At 46.8% G+C, this 27,490-nt stretch overlaps 1 pseudogene across 1 annotated transcript; it reads left to right on the top strand.

The window, feature by feature from the left end:
• Positions 1–122: 122 nt before the first annotated feature.
• LOC147700521 (uncharacterized) lies at positions 123–27,403 on the top strand (annotated as a pseudogene). The gene is made up of 2 exons (XR_015297385.1): positions 123–184; positions 23,893–27,403. The product of XR_015297385.1 is annotated as an uncharacterized LOC147700521 (transcript).
• Positions 27,404–27,490: the final 87 nt, after the last annotated feature.

Genomic DNA, 27,490 nt, shown 5'->3' with positions numbered 1-27,490 from the left:
ATCTTTTCTCATGCATATTGTCTGCAATCCCTGTGACACACGCCTCCTGTGAGCTGACCCCAGTTTGTTTTTTCTTCTTTGCAGGGTCATAGATTCCACAGGGCTCCGAATCCCTGGTGAAACCAAAACCTACTCAGCCTTGGCAAAAGCAATGTGTGGAGTCCAGGGTCACCCAAGCCAGCAGGTAATGGCGGAAGCAGCAACTTCTCTCCTTCTCAGTGACCCCCCCAGACCCTCTACCCCCTTAGACCACAGGTCTCCCACCCTAGAGATTCCTATAATATCCCATCTTTCGAAGCCTGGGCCGCTGCTCCGCATACATAGCCCCTCGGCGTCCCACCGTGGTGTGGCTCGGATCACTTTGTCACGCCCACCCAGCACTCCATGTACCGAATACCAGAGTCGAAGCGTCTGCTCTGTGGGTCCCCTATGGTGGAGGTGCTTGGGGTTGGTACACAGTGCGTGCACACACCCTCCCGGGTGCAGAACATATCTGTCCAACTGATATGCGGGCTCGTCCGGCAGCCAATGCCCCCAGTGATTGATGACCGCCACAAGTTGTGCAGCCCAATAATATTTCCGGATATCAGGTAATGCTCTCTCCCCATCATACCACCCTTACATCAGTTTCAATGTGGAAATTCGCGGGGTTCCCATCCCTCAGTAGGGCTCTAACCTCACCTTCAATGGCCCTAAAGTAAGACCCAGAGACCGGGAACGATGTATTTTGTAGAGCATAGAGAAACTGCGGAAGCGCCTTCATTTTAAACAGGGTCGTCCGTCCGAGCAAGGAGAGAGGCAGTGTTCTCTAGTGGGGCGCGTCTCACTGTAGTCACGTCAGTGGGACTTGGGGATTGTGGGTGTGGACGAGATCTGGGTTTGTGGTGACATATATCCAGAGATATCGAAAGCCTTCCTTCACCACCTCTGCTACGCACTTTGGTGGCAGGGTTGGTGTTGGGCCGCGCAGAATGTATGTCGTGGGTTTGGACCAGTTAATTGCATAGCCGGAGTACATGCCAAAGTTAATGAACGTATTCAATATTCTGTTGATGGAGGAATGTGGGGTTGCGATGTAAAGTAGCACATCATCAGCACATAGGGATATTCCGTCCTCCCAGTCCTCAGTCCAACATAGTCCCCGAATCAGCAGGTCTCACTGAACCCAGGTTGCAGTAGGCTCAAGAATTAGAGCAAAGATTAATGGTGACAGGGGGCAGCCCTGCCTGGTTCCGCGCCAGAGGGAGAACGTATGGGAAGCTCACCCATTCACCACCACTTGAGCCAAAGGTCTCTCGTAGAGAAGCTGAAGCCACACAAGAAACCTGGGCCAAAAACTCATTCGCTCTAGAATGGAACATAGGTACGGCCTTTCAACTGTGTCGAAGGCCACTTGCATGACACCTTTACCCTTTCTCCTCCCAGTAGTTTGCGTCTTCTGCTGATCACATTTTCTTACTTTGGCAAATATCATTGACAATTCGTAACATGCAGTCTTTTCAAGTCTTTGCCTCAGATCGCTAGAGTGATCATTGACGATAAGTGGGCCTAAGAAAAGAATCATTCACAGAAAAGCAAACAGAATTGAGGAGGCGCAGTAAAAACGAGCTCAGCTCGTCATGAGCACCGAAGCGCCGAGGCTCATGACGAACTGACCTCGTCATGAGCACCCAAGGGGTTAAACAGTCCAGTGCGATGAGGCAAAGGTTGGAAATCATCATTAAGTCTGGGTTTAAAGGCTCTTGTAACCACCCTCTCTTGTTCCTTCTCTACTACGCCCAACTCCTCAGCTCGGATATCATTGAGGTCGCACTAAGAAAACAAGAATTCCCTGTCTGAAGGTATTCATCGGGCACTTTGCTTTGGAGGATACAATTAGAACAAACAGCAGTGCAACCAGGATTACCGTCTCTACTGTACCAGGATACTCCTATGACTAGGTTGATATTGTCCTGAAAGCACACTAAAGGCGATTGGAGGAATGCTTGCAGATAGCGTAACTGTTGCTGACCGCTCCCAACCCTTCGTTTCATACCCATCATTCCACTCTGGACAGAGGCTTGCCTTATGCAAATCAGTACTGACCCTGCTCCTCATGGAAACAGTCAATCCCCAGCTGCCTGGTGAGGCACGCTGCACATGGGTCCACAAGCCATCGCAGAGCGGTTTCAGCTTTATTAGGCCTCGTCAGTGAGGTATAGCTTGGATGCCGTAGCACAGAGATCAGGGTTAGCACTGATTGTTGGCTCACACATGATGAACATTGACTGCACCAGCATACATACAACATACATATGCAGCGTCGATGAGACACCACTTTTCATCTTGTTTGAGTCACAGCCAAGGATCTTCTTTCTCCTACCTCGCCCCCAAGTCCTGGAACGCCCCCCTTCCTCTCCCCCCCAGCTCTGGACATCACTCTTGCTAGAGGATTTTAGAAAGAGACCCAAGACCTGGCTTTTCGACTGAGCCCTGCTACCGAGCGCCTGGATACCCTCATGAGTGATTAGTTGCGCTATACAAATACTGATTGATTGATTGTAACTTTTCTCTGTATTATTTGCTAAACGGTCATGTGATCAATTCCTATACATTCTATGGTTTGACACTGATGATCCTTTCGATGCCAGTTTGCCTTTGGCGGGCCAGATAGTTAATTTTTCTTTTTCTTTATATGTAATTACATGTAACTCCGTTTTTATAGCTGTTTTCATTTTGTGATTACTATTTTTGTCTGTAAAAGCGATTGGCGGTCCTCTTTCGTCTAGTGGTAGTATTTTTTTCAGTAATTATCTCTCTTTTTGTTAATGGATCATTTTATGTTGTCATCAACAATTATTTTAAATACTCTTTTCCTTCTTTGAGCTTTTGGGGGTTGATACCGGGTACTGCTTTACCTGTTGCCAGGAGGTCTCCACCATCTGCTCCCTGACCAGGACAGTGGCGGTTACATTGCTGGCTTGGGGTGGTTCTATTTATGTGTCCGCGCCGGTTGATGATTGATGCTTTGCCTGCCCACACTGAGTGCCATCCTGGCAATGTTGGGCTCATCATTTTCTAGGTGATTCCTTGACCTCCAGTCAAGTAGCACTCGCCCCAGCTGCGCCGCTCCTCAGCCGGAACGCCAAGTCTTGAGCCTCTCTTCCCAGGGCTCGAGGTTGCTGCGGTACATGTGACCATATTTTATGCCTGATTGCTGCCTCACTGTATTTACTGTCTTTCACAGTTTTTTGCCCTTTTTCACCCGCTAATGTTTTTCTGTGCCCAACTGGTACCACTTTCCCGCTGCTCCTGCCCCTGCGGCCCTGCCCCCACAGTCAGGCCTGCCCCCGCCTCCCACTCCTCTGCTCCTACCCCCCTCCCCTGCTAAATGGCAACCGCACGCAGCCTGGCCGCCCCTAAGCGCATCCAAGGAACCTTCTCCTGCCGAAACTCCAGCTTCACCAGCATCCGCCCGCCAACCCACCCACCGGGAAAGAACCCAACCACCTCAGATGCATCCTTCTCAACACCCGCTCAGCCCGTAAACACGCTGGTAAACTCTGGGACCTACTCGACTCAATCTCCCTAGATGTTGCCTTCCTGACGGAGACCTGGCTGAACCCCTCCTCGGCACCTGACATCGCCATGGCTATCCCGGACGGCTACAAGATCTCCCACAGGGACTGCACCAATGGAGTAGGAGGAGGAATCGCCATCGTCCACAGGAACACTCTCAGAGTCTCGACCAACACCGACAACACCCTCAGCACCGCCGAACACCTGCATTTCCAGATCCACACCGATTCCAACACCACCCTCAGAGGATCCCTTGTCTACAGACCCCCCCGGACCCGACCACTGCTCAGCGACTCCATCACCTCCTCGGGGACCTGAACTTCCACCTCGAGAACAACAATGACACCAACTCCACCTCCCTGATCGACAACCTTGCCAACCTCGGACTCAGACAACTTGTCTCAACACCGACCCAATCCGCCGGCCACACGCTTGACCCCATCTTCTCCGCAAACTCCCACGTCTCCTTCAACCACACCACCGAACTCCACTGGACCGACCATCGCTGCATCCACTTCACCTTCCGGAAACCCACCACGCACCACCGCACCCAACAGATCCCCCGCTGCTGCCGGAGCAAAGTCACCGAAGACCAGCTAACCTCCACCAACGCCCGGAGCCCACCCGCCGATCCCACCGACCCCAACAGCGTCACTCGCAACCCCAGACAGTGGATCGACGACTGCGCCAACACCCTCGCCCGGATCAAGAAACCCTCCAACAGTCACACCAGCAAGAAAGCCAGCTGGTTCACTGAAAACCTCCAGGCCTCCAAGCAAATCTGCCGAAAGATTGAGAAGAAGTGGCACAGTGAACGGACACCAGACAGCTACGCGGCCCACAAGAACGCCTCCCGCAGACACCATCACCTCATCAGATCCGCCAAATGGGCCTCCTTCAAAGACCGCCTAGACAACAATGCACACAACAGCAAAGAGCTCTTCAACATCGTGAAGGAACTCTCCAACCCCAGCTCCAACACCAACAACATCCCACCCTCGGAAGACCTCTGCGACTCCCTCGCCACCATCTTCCATCGCAAGATCGCAGACATCCACGACAGCTTCAACGCCACGACCGACCCGACAACCACCGAGACCTCAGCCTCAAGGGCCCCCAGCCGCAACGACCTCCTGCTCTCCTGGACCAACATAAATGACGATGACACCATCAAAATCATGAACACCATCCACTCCGGTTCTCCGTCAGACCCTTGACCACACCACATCGTCAACAAAGCCAGCACCACCATCGCACCCCATCTCCGGAAAGCCATCAACATCTCCTTCGAGACAGCGACCTTCCTGGAGAGCTAGAAGCACACCGAGATCAACGCCTTACTCAAGAAACTAACGTCTGACCCCAAGGACCTCAAGAACTTCCGGCCCATCTCCCTGCTTCTGTTCCCGGCAAAGGTAATCAAGAAGACCGTCAACAGACAACTGACCCGCTACCTCGAGGAAAACAGCACCCTGGACCCGTCCCAGTCCGGGTCCCACAGCAACCACAGCACCGAAACTGCCCTCATCACCGCCACTGATGACATCAGAACCCTGCTAGACAATGGAGAAACCCCGGCCTCATCCTCCTGGACCTCTCAGCCGCCTTCGACACAGTCTGCCACCGCACACTACGCACACGCCTTCATGACGCTGGGATCCAAGAGAAGGCCCTGGACTGGACCACCTCCTTCCTCTCTGGCAGAACCCAGAGTGTCCACCTCCCCCCTTTCCACTCCGAAAACACCCAGATCATCTGCGGCGTACCCCTGGCCTCGTCCCTCAGCCCAACACTGTTCAGCATCTAAATTGCATCACTCGCCCACGTCGCTGTAATGACTAGGTTTTTGGTATATTGGAGCTCCTGTCACTCACCAAGTCATTACTTACCACAGCCCTTCTCAGGACTCATAAAAACACCACACATAGAATACCTGCCTGAGAAAGGAATAATACAAATAACAACGCATACAGCTGGAAATACTAAAGATCTGTAGCCATAGTTTTGGGGAATATGTACAAAAATGCAAAAAACGACGACGAAACAACGCCTTCCGGTGAAACAACGCGCCTCAGCACGACAAGAAACAACGCCTTCCGATGAAATAACATCTTCTGGTTAAACAACGCGCCTCAGCACGACAAGAAACAACGCCTTCCGACGAAACAACACCTTCCGGTGAAACAACGCGCCTCAGCACGGCACCGCATACCTATGCAACAAAGCAATCCTGCGAGAGAACAACACACCTAGAGTTTGGACATTCCTGCTGGGAGCCGATTTCCCTCCCGTGAAAAGGGGCCCGACATTCCCTCACAACGAATACAAAATAAGGATTGCACTTGTATTCATCCCTAATTAGAAGTAGAATAATTCCTTGTCTTCAGTTACCTGTAAGAAGGGAAACTTACCATCCTTCTGTACGTCAGCAGCTGGCTAAGAATAACCCTCACTCCCTCTCAGAGACAACAGACAAATGATACTAATGCACTTTGGGGTCTCTTTATTACATGATGATAGGATGACAAGGAAAGAAATAACTAAACATCACAGTGAACATTTGTAGCAATCACCAACACATACATACATATAGAACCTAGGAATAAAAATATAGTTTACTATTGATGTTCCCGCCCATGTGGGCAAAACTGATCGACACATTCTAGTATCACAGCTTCAAGAAAAAGCTGCTGAGATTAATGACAATCATACCTGGAAAAAATACCGAAATATATATAATTAAAACAAAATTTTGGATAAAACAACGGAAAACAGTAGTCTGATAGTCAAAGTCTTCTGAATATACTAAGTCATATATAACAAGCATTGGAAATGCAATAGGTCTCGCAGTAGGAAAGTTAGAGCTATAGGTGTTATTTATTTTTTTGTTTTTTATTTATGTGTTGTTTTTTCTAAATAGCTAAATTAATAGCTTTCTTCTTTACAAAGCCAATAGTTATAATTTTTGTAAATGTGACACCTCTAGCATTTGTAAAGCAACATGTTTTGTATTAACGTGACTTATATGTATTGATATAAAAAAAATCAATGGCTTTAAAAAAATAATAATAATTAATACGTAAATAAAATGGATTTTATTTTATATTGCTAATAGCTTAAAGTTTATTAAATATATTTAGTGAAGATGCTGTGGTTGCGCTGAGTGATGCTGTTGTTGAGCTAAGTGATGCTGTTGTTGCGCTGAGTGATGCAGTGGTGGTGCTGAGTGGTGCTGTGGTGGTGCTGTTTTATGTTGTGGTGGTGCTGAGTGATGCTGTGGTGGCGCTGAGTGATGCTCTGGTGGTGTTGAGTGATGCTGTGGTGGTGCTGAGTGATGCTGTGGTGGTGCTGAGTGATGCTGTGCTGTTGAGTGATGCAGTGGCATTGAGTGATGCTGTAGTGTGGAGTAATGCTGTCGCGTTGAGTGATGCTGTGGCTTTTGTTGTTTCTGTGTCGTTGAGTGATGCTGTGGCATTTTTTTGTTTTTGGCGTTGATGGATGCTGTGCACTGAGTGGTGCTGTGGCGTTGAGTGGTGCAGTGGCGTTGTGGGGTGCTGTGGCATTTTGTGGTGCTGAGTGATTTTTTGGCGCTGAGTGATGCTGTGGCATTGAGTGGTTCTGTTGCGTTGAGTGTTGCTGTGGTGTTGAGTGGTGCTGTGGTGTTGAGTGACGCTGTGGCATTGAGTGAGGTGTGTGAGGGTGATGGGGTGTGAGGGTGATGGGGTGTGAGGGTGATGGGGTGATGGTGAGTGATGGTGTGTGAGGGTAATTGGGTGAGGGCAAGTGAGTGTGTGTGATGGTTATTGTGTGAGTGATTGTGGTGTATGAGGGTGAGTGGTGTGTGAGGGTGATGGGGTGTGAGGGTGATGGGGTGTGAGGGTTATGGTGAGTGATGGTATGTGAGGGTAATTGTGTGAAGGTGAGTGAGGGTGTAAGGGTGAGTGATTGGGGGTGACTGTAAGTGTGTTGTAAGTGTGTGTGTTGTTGTGTTGTTGTGAGCTTGTGTGTGTGTGGCTGTGTGAGTTTGTATGTGTGTGCGTTTTGAGTACAAATTCCGTACTCATTTGGCATAGTCCTAGAATTAGTCCCTTTTTTTTTTGCGCGTATAAATGCTGGACGCTACCCTGTGCCATAACGCTACCTATGTTTTTTAGGTAGTACAATGTCCAGAAATGCTCTAAATGTATCCAACATGATTTCAGTGCTGAAAAAAATGCTAATCGCTATGCACAAGTCACTGTTGAAATCAGTATATACAGAGCGCAGTACACTGTCCAGCTTTCCGTTCTGGTAAGGCACAGGGGAGCCTGGAGAGCAAGTCATGTTGTGCAACATAGTACACGCTTCCGGAGAACTCCAGTCAACATTCATAATAATGTCTTAATTAGATAGGACGACAAACCAACATTTCAACTTCCCACCTGCCGTGCTCCTTTAATAATAATGGTGACCTAGTTAGAGGCAAGCAGAGAAAAGCTAAGAAGAAGCACGGTCAACTCCAGGCTGGCTCAGCTGTACTCATCAATACTTACAAAAACGGCCGGGATATGAGAGTTAGAAAGAAAGCAAACAAGCCACAGAAAAAAACATGGACAACAGGAGGGGAGAGAGTAATTTACAAATTGAACGGCATGAGGCGGGGAGGGAGGGGCTAAAGGCAACACTACCAGGTGATGGGAAAAGTGAAATGTGGGGCATGCTTGGAGTAGAGAGAAACATGGGAAACAGGAGGGGAGTGGAAAATGTACAACTTGAACGGCATGGGGAGGGGCTAAAGGCAACCCAACACCGACACCGAACAACCGGTAAAAGAAAACAGGCTGCGTTGTATGAAAAGAGGGCAGGCTTGGAGCAGGCAATTAACATTTGAAGCAGAGGCAAAGGAAACGAGTTATGGCGACTGCTGAAAATACCAACCACAGCCAGCATGACCTCGCATAAACCAGCGTCCTACCCGCTTCATCAACACTGCAACTATTTCCTGTAACAATCACTGCTGTACTACAGTGCTGAAACGCATCTGTTAACATCCTGTGAGCGGTGCCCACATTTGGAAAACAGCTCTTGTCCGTTGATGCAGAGGAGAGACATTCGGTTAAGACATTTGCGCGCTCGGTGGGCAGATGGGTAAAAATGACCCTAAATAAATGAAGAGCAGGGCAGTGGGAAAGCGCTGGTTTTACTTTCATAGTGAGCGTATGCGGATAGCGGAGTTGGAACAAAAGGAGCAGCGAACACGTCTGCCACACCGGGCATTGCTGTGGGGAGGGGGAGAAGAAATGCGACACGTCCGAAAGGCTTTGATGCAGCAGGGGGCGGAGCGGTGGATACCTTTCAAGTGAAGCTGCTGGCGGCAGATGGCTGGCTTTGATGTGCACGCGCTTTGTATGTCAATGCGCATGCGCATTGAGCGAGCTTTTCACGGGCACTGCAAGGAATCGCCTTGGAATCGCAAGTTGGTTAAAGTCTGTTTAAGCCCCCATAGTCTCGCAAGCTCAATGCGCATGCGCATTGACAGGCGAGATCTAAAAATGGACTGCCAATTCCTCACTGGAATTAAGCCCCATTGGACTCATTGTCGCCGATTTCACTATATATCTAGACTCAAGCTGTCTCAAAAGGAGCACCCTATTGCCCCCACGGATGTTAGCATCAATGGAGTCTAAGACCACCATCTGTAACAGTTTCTCATTTTGAAAGTGGTGCTCAAAAAAGTGCCTGGCCACTGGGTACTGCTTGTTATTATGTCTGATGGCCCTTAGATGCTCCAGGCATAGTGAATAGTACTCCCTATATAGGCCATGTTGCAGGGACAAATCAAGGCATACACGCAATGCGTTGTAGTGCAAGTAAGACTTTTCCTGATCTCCCACTCTTTATCAATGCTAGATATTGTGAGTTTGGAACAGTCAGTGCTATTACTGCACGCCTTGCACTTCCTACATCTTTGACACCCAGGACTACTATCATTACTGCCTCGATGAGTTTCTATTGTGCACGTGCAAACACGGACATGACGGCAATGGAATGCGTGGAAACAAGTTTCCCGCTGTAGCACTTAAACATAGATTTATTGTTTTGTTATTTATGCACATCATCCAAAATTGTTTTTTGAGACACCAGTATTTGATTGACTGCGTTGCCTTACTCTGCTCTGGGAAGGCCTTTCATGGGCGCTGCGTGGGCGTTGCGTGGGCGTTGCGTGGGTGTTCCCACGCAACGCCCATGGATTTTGATGCATTCCCAGAACTACCAGAATTAGTAAACCTGGGATTGCGCCAGAAAGATCCGCCTTCCCAGGAACGGCGACACCTGGTTACTTGCTCTTTCCATGTGGGCTGCAGGAATACGCCTCTCAGGATTGTTTTTATGCAGGAAGGAGACCCTTCCTGCACTAAAGCAACCCTGCATGTAACGGAGACACCCTTACTCCATGGTGTAAGGGTGTGTGCTTTGGTGCTAGGCAGCCAAAGGGGTGCCAGTGCAGGGGAGAAGGTAGGAATGCGCTGTATAGGCTTAAATACGGCACATTCCTGCCCTGCACTGCATGACAAGTTAATGCCCTCCCCTCCGCTGACTACATCCTCCTGGGGGACATCAACTTCCACCTGGAGAACAACAACGACCGCAACACCACCACCCTGCTCGACAACCTCGCCAACCTGGGACTCAAGCAGCTGGTGACCACCCCCACCCACCTCGCCGGACACACACTCGACGCCGTCTTCTCATCCAGCAAAGACATAGCCTTCACCCACGCCACTGGACTCCACTGGACGGACCACAGCTGCGTTCACTTCACCTTCAAAAGAACGACGATCCACCACCACCAGCAACAGGTTGCCCGAAGAAGCTGGAACAAGATCACAGCCGACCAGCTCGCCGCTTCCCTGAGCCAGCACCCTCCCGCCAGCTCAGCGAACCCCAGCCAGGCCGCCGACAACCTCACGAAGTGGATCAGCAACTGCGCGGACGAACTCGCCCCACTGAGGACCCCGCCCAGCAGACCCGGCAGCAAGAAGGCCCCATGGTTCACCGACGAACTCAAGAGCTCCAAGAAGAACTGCCGAGCCCTCGAGAAAGCCTGGAGAAGGGAGCCAACACCGGACAACATGACCACCCTCAAGCTCGCCACCCGGAAGCACCACCAATTGATCCGCGCCACCAAGAAAACTGCATTCAAGGATCGCCTGGACAACAACGCACACAACAGCAAGGAACTCTTCAACATCGTGAAAGAGCTCTCCAACCCCAACGCCGGAAACAACGACATCACCCCATCGCAAGAACTCTGCAACTCCCTCGCCTCCTACTTCCACAACAAGATCGCGGACATACACAACAGCTTCAGCACCCAACCGACGAGCGCCACGACCGACACGACCGAACCAACGCCCCCCACCACCACCCTCCGCACCTGGACCCCGATCAGCACCGAAGACACCGTCCGCATGATGAACTCCATCCACTCCGGATCTCTGACCGACCCCTGCCCTCACCACATCTTCAACAAGGCCGACGCTGTCAACGCACCCCACCTACGGGACATCATCAACACCTCCTTCACCACCGCCACCTTCCCCAAGAGCTGGAAGCACGCCGAACTCAGCGCTCTACTCAAGAAACCAACAGCGGACCCCACCGAACTCAAGAATTACCGCCCCATCTCGCTGCTCCCGTTTCCGGCCAAAGTCATCGAGAAGACCGTCAACAAGCAGCTGGCCGCCTTCCTCGAGACGAATGAATCCCTCGACCCCTCGCAGTATGGCTTCCGGGCCAACCACAGCACCGAGACCGCCCTCATCGCTGCCACCGATGACATTCGAGCCCTGATGGACAACGGAGAAACAGCGGCCCTCATCCTCCTAGACCTCTCCGCGGCCTTCGACACCGTCTGCCACTGCACCCTAGTGCAGCGCCTCAGCAACATCGGAATCCAGGAGAAGGCACTGGAATGGATCATCTCCTTCCTCGACGGAAGAACACAGAGAGTCCGTCTACCACCGTACAAGTCAGAGGCCACCGAAGTCATCTGCGGCGTACCCCAAGGATCCTCGCTGAGCCCAACCCTCTTCAATGTCTACATGAGCCCCCTCGCGGCCATCGCACGTCAACACAACCTGAACATCATCTCCTACGCCGACGACACCCAGCTGATCCTCTCCCTGACCAACGACCCCGCCGCCGCCAGAACCAACCTTCACGAAGGGATGAAAGAGGCAGCCGAGTGGATGTCGACCAGCCGCCTGAAGCTGAACACGGACAAGACGGAAGTCCTCATCCTGGGATCCTCGCTCTCCGCCTGGGACGACTCCTGGTGGCCCCCCGCCCTGGGCACCGCACCCAAACCGACAGACCACGCACGCAACCTGGGCTTCATCCTGGACTCCTCCCTCTCCATGACCAGGCAAGTCAACGCCGTCTCCTCGTCGTGCTTCAACATCCTACGCATGCTACGGAAGATCTTCCGGTGGATCCCCACCGAGACCAGGAAGTCGGTCACCCAGGCCCTCGTCACCAGCCGACTGGACTACGGCAACACCCTCTACGCCGGTACCACCGCCAAGCTCCAGAAGAGACTCCAACGAATCCAGAACGCCTCAGCTAGACTCATCCTCGACGTCCCACGCCACAGCCACATTTCCGGACACCTGAGAGACCTGCACTGGCTCCCGGTCAACAAGAGAATCACCTTCCGTCTCCTCACCCACGCACACAAAGCCCTTCACGATCAAGGCCCGAGCTACCTCAACAACCGCATCAACTTCTACGCTCCCAAACGACACCTCCGATCAGCCAGCCACGCCCTCGCCACCGTCCCCCGCATCCGAAGAGCGACGACAGGAGGAAGGTCCTTCTCCCACCTCGCCGCCAAGACCTGGAACTCCCTCCCGACCGACCTGCGACTGACCCAAGACCACCTCGCCTTCAGGAAGAAGCTCAAGACCTGGCTGTTCGAGCAGTAGCAGCACTCCCCCCCCGCCCCCCCCTAGTGCCTTGAGACCCTCTGGGTAAGTAGAGCGCTCTATAAATGTCTATGATTGATTGATTGATTACATCTGTCCCTATGCATTGTAAGCAGCCTTTAGTTATTAGACAGAATCACCTCAGCATGACTACTTCTACTCAACATAGAAGGCTGTGTGCATCAGGCACTAACCTATGTACATGTGCTTGTTTTGGGTCAGAAGATTGGTTATCTGTGACGTTTTCACCACAGTATGAGGGCTTCTGGTAGTACGATCTTTAGCACCTTCAGACCTTGGTTATTTTAAGTGAATAGTCTCTCTTTAGACACGTTTTGCATAGTGTACACTGTTCTTAATAGATACTCTGTGGTATATTTCTCATAAGAGTTTTAATGTCTGCAAACAGTGTGATACAGAATAAACTCTCTCCATAGAGTAAACCGTGTTTCTAACACCTACTTTTCTGCTAATATCCACTTAATTTATTACTGTAGGTTTGATGAATGTGGAGGGTTTGATACAGGTATAGAAGGTCTGTAGTAGAGCATTAATTATGTAACAGCTTGAGTATCTGTGGGAACTTGGTCTTCCCTGTATAGTTGTACACAGATTGAACACCGTGTGCAGGATAGATTACCCTTTCATCTATGGTTCATAGTCAACAAAAACTCAGCTACCCATGAAGTGTCTGGTATAGGGTCAGTGTTGCACATAACACACGCTTGCTTCATCTATGGACGTTGCATGTGTGATAGCAGTAATGATGCTCTATAGTATTCGGAGCTATTTTGCACCTAGAGCAATTGAACAATGTGTCAAAAGAAGCTTGGATGATGTCATGTCATTGATGACTTCACTGTGCATGCATGGCGGGCTCAAATTATAGTTACTTTAGGGCATGAGTTATGGTTTCTGAAGATAACTATAACTGGTGAATTTCTGTGGTTTTGTTAGTTTAAAATGATATGTTTAACTGACAATTTCACCTAACTATAACGTCCATTTAACCATTGTTGTTTTAAGTGAAATAAATAACTATATAGCGGTAAATATGTAGGTGGTTCTGTTAGTAGTTTTGTGGCTTGCTTGCCATTGCATCTCCAGCTGTTTACAATGCAAGATGGTGCTTCAAAGTTTCTGTGTGTACCAGCTGGCTTGCTTTTCAGACCTTCTTTGCTTCTTAGGCTTCATTGGAGCGAGTGAGTCAGCCCAGTTCCTTATCAAGTTGTGGAAGTTGGCAACGCACCTGTTAAGGTTGTCTGTGAGGTTGGTTGATCCGTGCTGGGAGTGCTGAGTCAAACTGTTTCTGTGATTCTTTTTTCCCCAATCTGCTGGTTGGCTGGTACTGGTGGGTGCGTTGACAAGCGGTGTGTTGACTTGGAAGTGGATTATGGAATAGTTGGTCCAAGTGAGCGGGGCGGTGGGGTTGTATTGGATGCCGTCACTGGTGATGAAGATGGGGTCTCGGGTGAGTCCTGCAGTGTGCGCTGGTTATTTAATGAGCTGGGTAAGTCAGATGTGGCCCAGGCCTTCGAGGAGTGCTGCGGGGCTGGGTCGGATCTGTCTTCCACATGACTGTAGAGTGGATGTTGAGATCGCCAAGGAGTATGTAGTCTCTGGAGTCGATGGGGAGTAGGGGGGTTAAGTTGGTGATGAGACTCTTAAAAGTGGCCCTTGGTCCGGATGTACGATATGCACTGGTCCCGTACAAGGTGACGTTTTCCGAGATTTGCATCTTGAAATGCAGATGTTCCATGAATGGGGTGGCGTTCTCCATGAATGTTGAACATATGATAGATTCTTTGTAGATCAGGGCTCGAAAAATCCACTCGCCCACTAGCATTGTCAAGCAAGATTTATTCAGGGCGAGCTATTTTTAGGGACTACTATACCTTCCGGGCAAGCTGAAAATTCTCTAACTTCAGTCACAGAACAAGAAGTAGATGTAGGAAGGCAAACTGACTTTTGGCCCCTGTCTCTGAAAGCAGCACATGTGACAAGATAAGATTTAAAGGTATCTTTATTGCTCACAAAGTGAAAGAGCAAGAAAAATGCCTTCAAATCTCGTTACCTTGTCACATTTACTCCGCTTTCAGAGACCGAGGTCAAAAGTCAGTTTGTCTTCCTTCATATTTTTTTCTGTGACTGAAGTTAGAGGATTTCGTAAAGTGAACTGTGTGACAATCGAACTATGCAAAGCATGGTGAATGAAAGGCTGTCAGCTGTCAGGATTTTCTAACACAACACTGAAATAGCTAAGTGAACTGTTCAAATATTTCATATATATTTCACTAGTTATGAAGACCCATTTGTGTACTTCTGTGGTGGAAAAATATTTTTATAGAATCAAAACAAATTATAACACTTTACTTGGTGATGTGCAAATTGTAAATATTTTTGCTGAAACCCAATTTCTGTTTATGCGCTATTATCGGTACAACTACATGTTAGTAGGAAAATGTTGTGGCCATTCCAATGGAAAATAAGTTATCTGTAAATGTAGTTCACTACCACAGCATGCCTTAGTAATATATTTATGAACAGTGAGTTTTTAAACATGAACTGGGAATTATAACTGCTCCTGCCAAGATGACAATGCTGTTAGTGAACTAAGAGGCAAGCCAGGGATCACGTGTACCCTGTACATGGGCTTGATTCTTATTATACATGGAGCAAAAGTTAAGTCTCGTAAATAAAGAGTTTTTTTGTACAGCAGAAATAGTGAACTTGCATATTTGAGGGTGCTCACTTATGTGATAATAAAGAAGCCAGCTGCTCCTTAAGACAAAATACTTGCCTAGAATCACACAATTTGAGAGGAGTTCATTGGTGACGTACATTACAGTTAGGTTGAGTAGATTTTTAAAGTTACTAGACCTGCAAGTCTGGTAAAATTGTTTGTCTCTATGGCTAAGTCAGTGTTGCATTCACAAAGAGTCATTGTTTTAAATGGGAGAAACTGAATGAAGAAAAATGTTTAATAAACTTTAAAAGTAAATGTTTTAAAACAATGGCTGTATTTTTCTCTTTCAAACATGGAGCTGTGACTACTATCCACTGAGGCAAGATGCTTGCTGTTTGTAAATGGGACACAGTCCTGTTTTGCAAGTGCAGTCTTGTAGCCTGCTGGCATTACTGCTCCAATGTTGGGTGCAGATGTGGAGTAGAGGCAGGTTTTGGTGAGGAAAAGGATGTCTGGTGGATCACTACTTAGCAGGTCCCAAATTTCTGTTGTGCGTTTGCTGAGCAATTGTGTGTTGAGTAGCATGCAATCCAGTGATTGCTCTCATGTGAGGTCGCTGTGGCGTATCGTGTTGGGCGTTGGTGTTGATGTCATTGCTGGGGCCTGTGTGGGCGGGTAACTGCAGGAGACCCGCAGTGGGTGGAGGTGAACGCTCTTATCGTGGTGTGTGGTGCGGCGCTGCAGCAGTGGAGGATAGGCGCCTCGGATCGAGTGTTTGAAGGAATGCTGCGGAGTGTCCCATTTGGACCAGGGTTCGTGGGGCTGGGCGCAGTCCAGGCGCAGATGGACCTGCCTTTTGCATGCCACCATTAAGTAGGTCCTGGGAGGGAAAAGGAGTGCAGAGGCAGTGCTACTGCGGCACAGAAAGAAGAGGTGGGAAGGAAAACATGACAGGAGCAGAGATAAGGAGCAAGGGTAGGCAGGAAAAGAGCGGTGGCTGTGGGGTGTTTACAGGGGGCTACAAAAGCAGAAAAGAGCACAGAAAGTGCAAAAAGAGCACAGACTAGTTAAAAAGAGCAGAATTAGCACATAAAAGCACAAAAGAGTAGAATAAGCACACATAGAGCACAGAAGAGTACAAACTGTGCAAAAAGAGGACAAATAACACAAAAACTGCACAAAAAAGCAGATAATGGCACAGAGTTGCGCCAACTGTTAGGAATTAGTAAGGTTTTTCCCCTTTTTCGCAATCCTGTTTCTATGCTCATGTGTTTGGGTCATGTGTTCAGGGTCTCTTTCCCTTTATATGGGCGTCCAGTCCTTCCCTCCCTGCTTGTAATCTATTGATTTTCCAGCCCACCTGAAGAATCGTGAATTTTGCTGAGGACGAAGCCTATTTTGAATATCCCCCTGCCTTTGGGACGCTTGTGATCGGATTGCTGGTTGGGAGCTCTTGGTTCCTTGGAAAATTTGGCTCCTTTCTGGGTCTTTGCTTCGTGACATTTTTACTAACATCTGTTGGGGCATTCTTGGCTTGAAATAGAGCACCAGGACCTTGCCTTTTGAACCGCTTGCATTTCGAAGCGGTTGTTTGCAGTATTTAGCCTGTTTTACCGACTGGTAAAACACGAGTACTGTGCTGCTTCCTGCATTTTTGTAGCCGCTCCACCTCACTATGTGGAGTTTGGGTCAAAACGCGAGTAGCCTGGTTTTGATCACGTTTTACCTTGTTTTTTTCTGAGCTTGTTATAGTGGCCAGCACTAATCTGCACCCACCTGGTGAAACACTCAAGACTTTCCAAGTGTACTCGCTTGTCGATCTGAACTGCATCTATCATGATGCCCAGGGACGACTCTGCTGGGAGGTGAAGCAGTGTGCTCCCACACCAGTTTCTTACTTAAAGGCTCCCTCGAGCCGCTTTGAGCTGACGAGCTCGTGGAGAGGCACCTGTGCGCCTGGAGAGATACTGCGTTCCAAGAATACGGCAGCCTGCTCAGCAACCCCAAATAATTTTGCCTAATCTCTGCTGATGACGGATAATAATCCAGAAACACGTGTCCAGAGATGGCCAGCACTAATCTGCACCCACCTGGTGAAACACTCAAGACTTTCCAAGTGTACTCGCTTGTCGATCTGAACTGCATCTACCATGATGCCCAGGGGCGACTCTGCTGGGAGGTGAAGCAGTGTGCTCCCACACCAGTTTCTTACTTAAAGGCTCCCTCGAGCCGCTTTGAGCTGACGAGCTCGTGGAGAGGCACCTGCACGCCTGGAGAGATACTGCGTTCCAAGAATACAGCAGCCTGCTCAGCAACCCCAAATAATTTTGCCTAATCTCTGCTGATGACGGATAATAATCCAGAAACACGTGTCCAGAGATGGCCAGCACTAATCTGCACCCACCTGGTGAAACACTCAAGACTTTCCAAGTGTACTCGCTTGTCGATCTGAACTGCATCTACCATGATGCCCAGGGCGACTCTGCTGGGAGGTGAAGCAGTGTGCTCCCACACCAGTTTCTAACAGAAGAAAGTGGGTTTACATTTATTTAATACCCATACTGAGAGGGTTTTTTTCTGTGATGATAAAAGAGTTTTTTTCCCCTGGATCCTTATTAAGACTTTGCTTATAGAAGGCGGTTGCATGATGGGATTTTGAGTACAGTAGGGAATAATTGTCTCCTGCTTCATGCTTTTCATCATCCACAAGACTTTCACAGTGGAATTGGTGAGATATCACTTTGTTCTTTATTTAATACAGAACACAGATTGGGTTGCACGAGCATTGAAACCGTCGTTACTGCAACACTTACGGTTGTTTTAATTCTTCACTGCAGGTGCTGTCCGTTCCCATCTCAAACAAGAAGAAAGGGGGGGTAGCTGTGTGTCCCTTCTGCCTTCCTGGTTTTGTTTCTCCCGGTACCCCAGTGATTAGTGCCTTGTGGTCACTATTTAGTGTACGTTACGGGGGCGGGGGCTGGAGGAGGATTGGGGTCATCCTCGTTCCTGCAGCGTGTGGGCAGAGCTGGGCGTGTGAGCTGTGACAGAATAACAAGCCCACGTATTATATCGCTGCCTGAGCGTGGATGAATGAGACTGGGAATGCGGTGGGTGAGGGTAGTCCTACGTTGCAGGACTTGATGGGGGCCATTACATCTTTACAGTCCCCAGTACTTCAGAAGGATCACATTGCTCTCCAGAATGCCCTCCTACTGCTTGAGGCCTGCTCTCCTCAAGGAGAAGTGAACCTGCTCCATTGAACCCAGAACTCTCCAAAATGACTCCAACTGCCAGTTCGCTGGCCTCCTGTGTGAACTATAGGGACACAACATATCCATCAAAGTCGAAGTTGCCCAACGCAGCACAATTCCAGACCTGATTGGCAAATTCAGTCTTGATTGAAAAACAGGTTCTGATTGGCAAATTATTCACAAATGCAGTGAGATATATATTTCGACACTGGAGTTCACATCGCATCTCCTGGACGGCGAATCCCTCAGCTTTAAAGCAGCCCGACACACTGCGACGCTGGACTTTGCATCGCAGCTCCTGATCGGCGACTCAGCACTGCCACTGCGCAACACATCTTGACGGCAGACTCCGCATCTCATATCCTGGTTAAGTGAGTGCTCGGCATCGATGCAGACTGACACACTGCAATGCCGGACTTCACAGAGCAGCTTCTGATTGGCTACCGACCAGCACCGATTCATCAGGAAGCATCTTGATTTAAGGCTTTGTATTTCGCCCCCCAAACACACAAAGGTATATTTCTCATGCGACCAAACCCGGTTCTGTACCGGGCCAGCGCTCCATCGCGATCAGCATGAACTTGTGACTTGGTCCTGTGCGAATAGATAACTGCAGTGATTTGTGCTTCTTGGTGCTATTTTTACTTAAAAGTTTTAACTTTCGTAATTCCGGATCCATAGATTTGATTTCTGGGGTTTTTGTGTCATCTTATTTATTAAACGATAATCTATTTTGCTAACTCAGTTTGGGGTTTTCCTTTTTTTGTGTTTCCACTTCCCACAACTGGGAATTGCTTGTGCCAAGCTACCAGATTATGCACAGGTTCATCTAGTGACTGTTGTGGTTCTCCCTGATGAGAATTCTGGCTTTTGCTTTAGAAGGGTTCACACACCCGCTTAACCTACAAACCAATATTTCACAGTTACCCCAGGGAACCTTTTTCCTATTGGTTAAAGAGGGGCCAGGAGTCTTCGCCACCTACAGGCTAGTGCCAGGCATAAGTGTGGCACCACTGGGCACTTCCTTCAGAGCCCTACTGGCCTATGGAAGTCAGAAGAAAGACTGCACCTGTTAGTGAGACATATGAGGAGATCCCTGCTCCCACCTGTACCCAGGACAAAGACATGGACTCTAAGGGTCAGTTGGTTGAAGTCCTGCATGACTACATGGACACAACACTGTTAGAAGCCCCTTTTCCTTAAGAGCCCAACTGACCAGTTCAAAATGAGCCTTCTCTTGACCCTGCTGGTGGCTTCTGCTGATGTGGGTCCTGACCCCTAGGGCTGTCCGTGAGGTCCTGGGACAGTTGAGCGTATCAAAGCATACTCTTCCTAACTTCCTGAGAAACCTGGAACTTAAAAACTTTTAAGCTCCAAAGATCTCTGGAGGACTGGGTCAAACCTGCCAGGTCAATCCAACGAAGGGTTGTTGTGCTGGCTAAAGATTCAGGGTGCCAAAGCTTGGAGCTTTCCTGTAGTAGCAAATCTATTTCTACTGGAGGTCACGGAGAAGGAGTAAGGCAGCGTGGAGCCCTGTTTGGCTACATCTTGCAGCCTTGCCCTGCTAGAGGAATCTGGGCTCCAAAAAAGTGACCTAAGCCTGAACGAAGGCAGCAAAGGTATCTGGCCAGTGAGTAACCTTCCTTAGGTGTGAGTTTAGAATTTCTCCCGCTCTGCACGTTCCCTCCAAATGTCAATGCCACAGCTTGCTGACTTTCATCTCAGCGCCTTAACCGTGGCGGCAATTCCGCCGCGGTGCGAAGCGTTTCATTGTGTGGGCAGGGCCGCAGCGGCCAACGGATGTGCGCAGCACTATGGAGGTAGTGCTCGCGACGGCTGTTGCCCGACGGTCGCAAGGAAAGGGTTAGAGACTAAGTCAGAGGCTAAACCTTCCAACTTAGATTAGGTGTCACAAATTGGCTCTACGGGTCCTTTGCACTGACACGTCCTCTACCGCTATGGTGTGCGGGGTAGCCAAATACTTGGGTAGTGCATGGCAGACACGTATAAGGAGGGCTAACCCACGCCCGATCTAACCTAATCGTCTGAAGGCCCTATGGAAGGGAGTTTACCTTGGGTTTTATCTATCTGTTTTTAGTGTATATTTTTATTGATTTTAGAATTTGGGTAATATGCAATGCTGTATGTACATAAGGATTGATGGGTTCCTGTCTTTTTTATCCTTTTAATGTTTGCACAAACTATATACTTTTATGATGAAATGCTGTATATACATAAGGATTGGTGGGTTCCTGACTTTTATCTTTTCAATGTACTGTATAAATTGTATACTTTTATGATGACATTTTTTATCGAATAAAGTACTACTACTTAGATTAACCTGTTTCTTATGTCATGGTCAGTCTTAATTACTACATAGGTCCCAGTCATTCTCAATCAGATGACTGCTGTTGGTACTTAATACATTTTGGCACTACTTTTATTCAAAACTTAAAAAATTCCTATCTCTGGTTCGGTTTTCTATCTCATGTGAACAGGATAGTGGACTGCATCCACATTGAGTGTTAACTTATATAGCTGTGAGAGCTGTTGCACCACTCTTGTTTAATATATTGTTCTTCTGCATACTTCCATGGATATTGCACCAATGCCGGTCACACCACCAATTAAAGCATTCCGTCCCTCACTTTTTTATATACTTTAGTATGTCATGCTAAGCGGGACCAGACGTGGGTCCTGTGCACACACTGGAATCAAGCTATACCTGGTTTATGAGCTATATTTTGGGCGAAACCAGTCCCAGTTTACTTATTTTGTGATTCAGGGAGAATCTGGCCTGGGAGTTCAGTATGAACGCTTTCCGTTGGAGCAGGGTCTACACTGATTTGCATACTCTTGGGTCTAAAATGAGGTGGCATGGTGTGAAAAAAATGGTGCACTGGTATGTGGCCTGAGTAATTACCAGTGGCTGATATTAATTCAAACATTCAATCCATCCCTTTTTTGTATACTTTAGTATGCCTCACCACCAGTATCACTTCACTCTTCTTGCTGTGCAGAATTCAAATGAAAATATATTTCTCTGATGAGAGCTCAAAACCTAATAGAATGTGTGCTTTCCTAGTTAAAATTGTTCTTGAAATGTGAGGTCTTGTGCAGTTACTTCCATGCGTGAGACCCATTCCAAGCTTTGAGATCTTCAGGAGGGGGCGGGCTGTGGAGGTAGTTCTACTCTGGTCTTGGTAATCTCATGTTCTGCTACCACTAACGTTCTACCACAGGCTTAGGGGCAGAGAAAGCACCAAAGGTGCCCCCAGCAGCTCTTTACTTGCCTCTCAGAAATGCATGCACCGTGCATTGAGCTCCTCGTGTGTCTCCATCGCTGTCTCCATTCCTCCTGGATGTAGAATGTCTTTGCGCCGAAGGTCTCTGGGTGAACAGGTACCTCCAGATAGGATTCCCTTTGTGCAGCATCATTGCTGCGGGATTACAAACCATCTTTGTGAGAACAGACTGCAGCATGGCAAGCGTAGACAGACTGCATCTCAAGGCGCTGCTTGGGTGTGTTTGCCCTGTTACAAGCAGGTGAAGGAATATTTGCCTCCGGACTTGGTGGCACCATCCCAGCCCTTCCAGCTGCAGGTACTAAGACTTGAAGAATATTTAATGAACAACTTGAATGTTCAAAGCTAACACCTGAAAAGTACAAACATACAGCGAAACCAGAGAAAAACATTTTAACAGACATTAATTGGGGGCTCATAATGTCTCTGAATCCATTTTCTTCATTTAAAATAAAGGTTTACAGTATGAATACACATTCCACTGATATGCCAGTAAGAGGTGCTGTAAGCTGACCACACCATTAATGTTAAGTCATATATAATTGTTCTGAAAGGCAAAGCAGGTTGCAGGAAAGGAAAATCATTTTCACAGCACAGCCATTGAAGATAGTGTTTCCTGATGTATGATTCTTAAGTACAATACATATAGGTATAATACATCGTGTGAGGATAGGGTAAGCCGCAGTTTCATGTATTAACTTTAATTTGTCCTTCTAACAGCAGTGTGTTTCTGAGCAGCATATCTGCAGTGAACCTCGTTCTTTACTTAAAATCAACCAGACATTCTAGATGAATACATGTTGATTTTCTCCAAAAACCTCTGGGTGACATTCACCTCTTTTCGATGGACCTTAGAGTGCTAATGCATCAAACATGGTTAGTACACTGAAAATGTCACATTTCCTTAGTCTTAGGATTCATTAATCTAGCAAGCAAATGATAATCAACCAGTTTGACCTATTTATTATATAGGTACTTAGGGCTGGTGGGTCCCATAGACGGATGGCTGGAATATATGATTCCTTTGTGACATTAAGTTGCGATTGTTCTCTTTCCAAACACAGTTCCAGATGTTCCCTGTTAGTTCTGTTTGTGCGGTATTCCAAACGGAAACTGTTTGATTTGGAATTCTTTGCACACTGTGAATCTGTGTGTGTGCATGTAGCACACACTAGCTTGTGGTGTCTAACTGTATTGTTTTTATGCACTGTGTTTCTTTGTGTCCAAGGAGTCATTATCTGGATGTGCGTTTGTTGTGTGTGTATGAATGTGTGACCATCCCTCCTACTTTCTCATTAGGACCCACCTTCTTCAGTAAGTTCCCCCATTGACCCACCCTCAAGTTGCACACAGATTCTTTCCCTGCATTCAATGACTCACCCTTCCATATAACCCCACTGAAACAAATATAAAGGCTTCAATCAGTTAATAGTCACTTTCACTATTAAAAAGCTAGGCCTATCAGCTTTGCCAGTACTGTTGTTCTTTTTGTTGGTGCAATAAGCATTATTAAAGCCAAAATATCAGCTAATGCCTTACAAAGGGGCAATACATTGGTAAAACCAGTGTTTGTTCCTTCTGCTTTCTACGCCTGTTTTGGGGAGATGGTACCCAGCTTTGTTTTCTATGTCCACTGGTTGGCTACAGAGATTAGTTGTCCTTAGCTCAAGATCAAGGAGCAAACTACCCAAGAACATCTGTGGTGCTCATTCCTTTGAGAACAATTCCTGAAGCAATTCCTCCAGCTCATTGTTTACCTCTCTGGCTTCAGAAGTGTTGTCTAGTAGGAAGAAGTTTGGGTTTAATCTCTCAGTGACCGGATCTTGTGAGATTGCTGTGTTACCTGTGTGGCGTTGGTAAGCACCAAGGAATGATGACTTCAGGCACCGGTGGTGAATCACAATCCTGTCTTCTGTCTTATTCTGTGCAGCTCAATGACTGGGTGCTACTGGGGTACAGATAGTATGCGTGCATCCTGAATCCACAGAAACTCAGAGCCTTGGTCTTTACAACATGACAAAATAGAGATCTCTTTGCAATGCCAGTGAGAAATACCCTGTACCATGTTGATAATGCTGTGTTAACATGAATAACGCTAAAACTGTACCACTCTATTTAATTTATAGGTGACTGATATGTGAGCTGAAAAGCAACAATTAACATCCTGTTGATGCTTTGAAGATTCAAACTGCAGGCAGCCTAATTCACACAAAAAAGTGACATTGCCAATTCAATGTGCCAGCAAGTCAAAGGAAGATAACAGCTTACACATCAGACACACAAAGGAAATCTGTTGATCAGAATAATATCTTATTTCTTCATGATGAAACACAGGGATTAACGATCATACCTAAGTATAGTAAAAAAATGTTGAGCATTTGCAGAACAAATGTGCAATATTTAATATGAAAAAAGTGAATTTTGGAAAAGATTTGCGGAAAGCATACTTTTAATGTACTAAATCTGAATATAGCTTCAATGAAGTGAAAGTGTATCAGGCAACCCATACCAATGAGAAACCTGACCTACATTTGACCCTGCACCAGATTACTTCATGCAGACAAAAACGTACATAAAGTGACAAATTCATACTTGGAAAGATGCCTGAGCACCAGAGAACTCATTCGGGTATGAAACCTTTTTAGAGCACTAAATATGAGACAACTTTGAATTCAAAAAATGCACTTACTATTCACCAAAGAGTGCATACAAAAAAGAAACCATACCATAGTATTGAATATATGAAAAGTTGGATTCAGAAAATATGTTTAACTTCTCATCAAAGAGTGCACAGAGTCAAGGAGCCTTATCAGTGCAATGAATGTGATCAAAACTTCAACCATAAAGGGAATCTTACTTGGCATGAGAGAACACATACTGGTGAGACCCCTTATGAATGCAGTGAATGTAGCAAAAGCTTCACTCAGAAACAAAGCCTTAGTATGCCTGAGAGAAAACACACTGGCGAAAAACATATCCTTGCGCTGAATGTGGGAAAAGCTTTAGTCAGAAAACAAATCTTTCTGTACACCAGATAACACACACAGACATGAAACCCTATCAATGCACTGAATGTGGAAAATTCTTCCGGTGCAAGGAAACTTTAATTGGGCATCACAGGACACATACAGGAGTAACTCTTTATCAGTGCTTAGACTGTGGAAAAGGGTTCAGTTTGAAAAAATGTCTTACTATTCACCAGAAAGCACACCGAAACGCAAAATCATATCAGTGCTCAGAATATAACAAACGTTTCAAAAGGAAAGAAAATGTTACTCTTCGCCACAGATTACACTCAGATGGGAAAGCTTATCATTGCTCAGAATATGGACAAGGGTTCAGAAGAAAGGATTGCTTTACTGCTCATTAAAAGGCACACATAGCCAAGAAGCCTTATCAGTGCTCAGAATGTGGAAACAAGTTTAAAACAAAAGAAAAGTGTACTGTTCACCAGAGAACACACACAGGTGAGAAACCATATCAGTGCTTCCAATGTGGAAAATGGTTCAGTCTGAGATCAGTTCTTCTTTTTCATTATAAAACACACATAAATGAGAAGCCGTATGAATGCCTGGAATGTTGGAAATGCTTCCGTACAAAAGCAGCTCTTACAATTCATCAGAGGAGCCACACAGGGGAGAAACCTTATCAATGCAGTGAATGTGGGAAAAGGTTCAGTGTAAAAGGAAAACTTACTGATCACCAGAGGATACATACAGGTGAAAAACCACATCAGTGCTCTAAATGTGGGAAAAGATTCTATTGGAAACAACGTCTTAAGACTCACCAGAGGACTCACACAGGTGAAAAACCACATCCATGCTCAGAATGTGAGAAAAGATTTATTTCAAAAGCAAGTCTTACAACTCACCACAGGATACACACAGGTGAAAAACCATATCCGTGCTCAGAATGTGGGAAAAGGTTTATTTCAAAAGAAGGTCTTACAACTCACCAGAGGATACACACAGGTGAGAAACCCTATCAGTGCTCCGAATGTGGGAAAAGATTTATTTCAAAAGCAAGTCTTACAACTCACCAAAGGATACACACTGGTGAGAAACCATATCAGTGCTCCGAATGTGAAACATGCTTTGCACAGAAAACAGATCTTATAATGCACCAAAGAATACACACAGGTGAAAAACCACATCAATGCAGTGAATGTGGGAAAAGGTTCAGAGCGAAAGGAACCCTTACTGTACATGAGCGGTTGCATACAGGGGTGAAACTTCATCAATGCTCAGAATGTGGAAAACGTTTCAGTAGGAAAGGAATTCTTACTGAGCACCAGAGGACACATACAGGTGAGAAACCATATCAATGCACAGAATGCGGGGAAAGGTTCAGTTTGAAAGGAACACTCACTGGTCACCAGTTGACACACACAGATGAGAACCCTTATCAATGCACTGAATGTGGGAAAGCATTCACTGTGAAGAAAAGTCTCACTGACCACCATAGGACACACACAGGTGAGAACCCTTATCAATGCACTGAATGTGGGAAAGCATTCACTGTGAAGAAAAGTCTCACTGACCACCATAGGACACACACAGGTGAGAAACCTTATTCATGCATTGAATGTGGGAAATGTTTTAGTGCTAAAGGAAATCTCACTCATCATGAGAGAACACACACAGGCGAGAAACCTCATCAATGCTCTTTATGTGGGAAAAGGTTCAATGAGAAAGGAAATCTTAAAGTACATGAGAGGAGGCACACAGGTGAAAAACCTTATTCATGCATTGAATGTGGGAAATGTTTCAGTGCTAAACAAAAACTCACTCATCATGAGAGAACACACACAGGCGAGAAACCTCACCAATGCTGTTTATGTGGGAAAAGGTTCAATGAGAAAGGAAATCTTAAAGAACATGAAAGGATACACATAGGCAGGAACACTTAACAGTGATAAGAATATGGAAAAAACTATGGTGGTAAAGAAGTCCTAAAATTCACTTTAGGGTACTCAAAGATGAGAAACTATATCAATTCTCAGAATATAGTAAAAGGTTTAGAATTAAATGAAGTATCACTACTCACCAGGTGGCACATCTGGACAGAAGACAGGACTACTTACTGTTCTTTCACGGCTGATCTGATCGGTTTCACAAAATGGAAACAGTTAGAGTGAATCTTTAACATATTTCATTAAGACAACACCACTCTCACTATATCCATCATACGAAGGGACCCACCACCAGCTCTGGGCATGTGCTTTGTTGAGTAATTTTTCAAACCTTCAGTTTCAGTAACCAGTCTATTGAGATTAGTGCAACATAAATCTAGATGGTTGTACCGCAGAAGTCTGAGATAATAGTTCAAAAACATAAAATGGAAACCATATGGGTACTGACTGTGTATTGCTCATGAAGTCAACACGATAAGCACACTTCAACCTTTTCTCCAGAACATCACCCGGCAAAGCCCTCCCTTTTGAAATAGGCTGCTCTAAGCTTAACAAAAGCAACTGCAGGAAAAAAAGAGGGCTATTGTCCAACTGTGAATAAACTTGCTCATAAACTTTGAACAATGAGCTCCAGAAACAATAGTAAATGCTAGACGTATTCCTACACTGTATTCAAATAATTTTCATCTTCAGTTTACATAAACAAACATGCATTTGCAATGCAACAGGTCTCGCTTTTACACGAGTTTGAGCTATTGGCATTGTAAATGACAATGCCTTTTATTTATGTTTTTGTTTTTGAAATATAAATA

The sequence above is a fragment of the Lissotriton vulgaris genome, chromosome 7 (genome assembly GCF_964263255.1).
Source record: "Lissotriton vulgaris chromosome 7, aLisVul1.2, whole genome shotgun sequence".
Taxonomy (NCBI): Eukaryota; Metazoa; Chordata; class Amphibia; order Caudata; family Salamandridae; genus Lissotriton; species Lissotriton vulgaris.
Note: the sequence above shows the minus strand (reverse complement) of the source record. Positions and strands in the feature narration are given on the sequence as shown.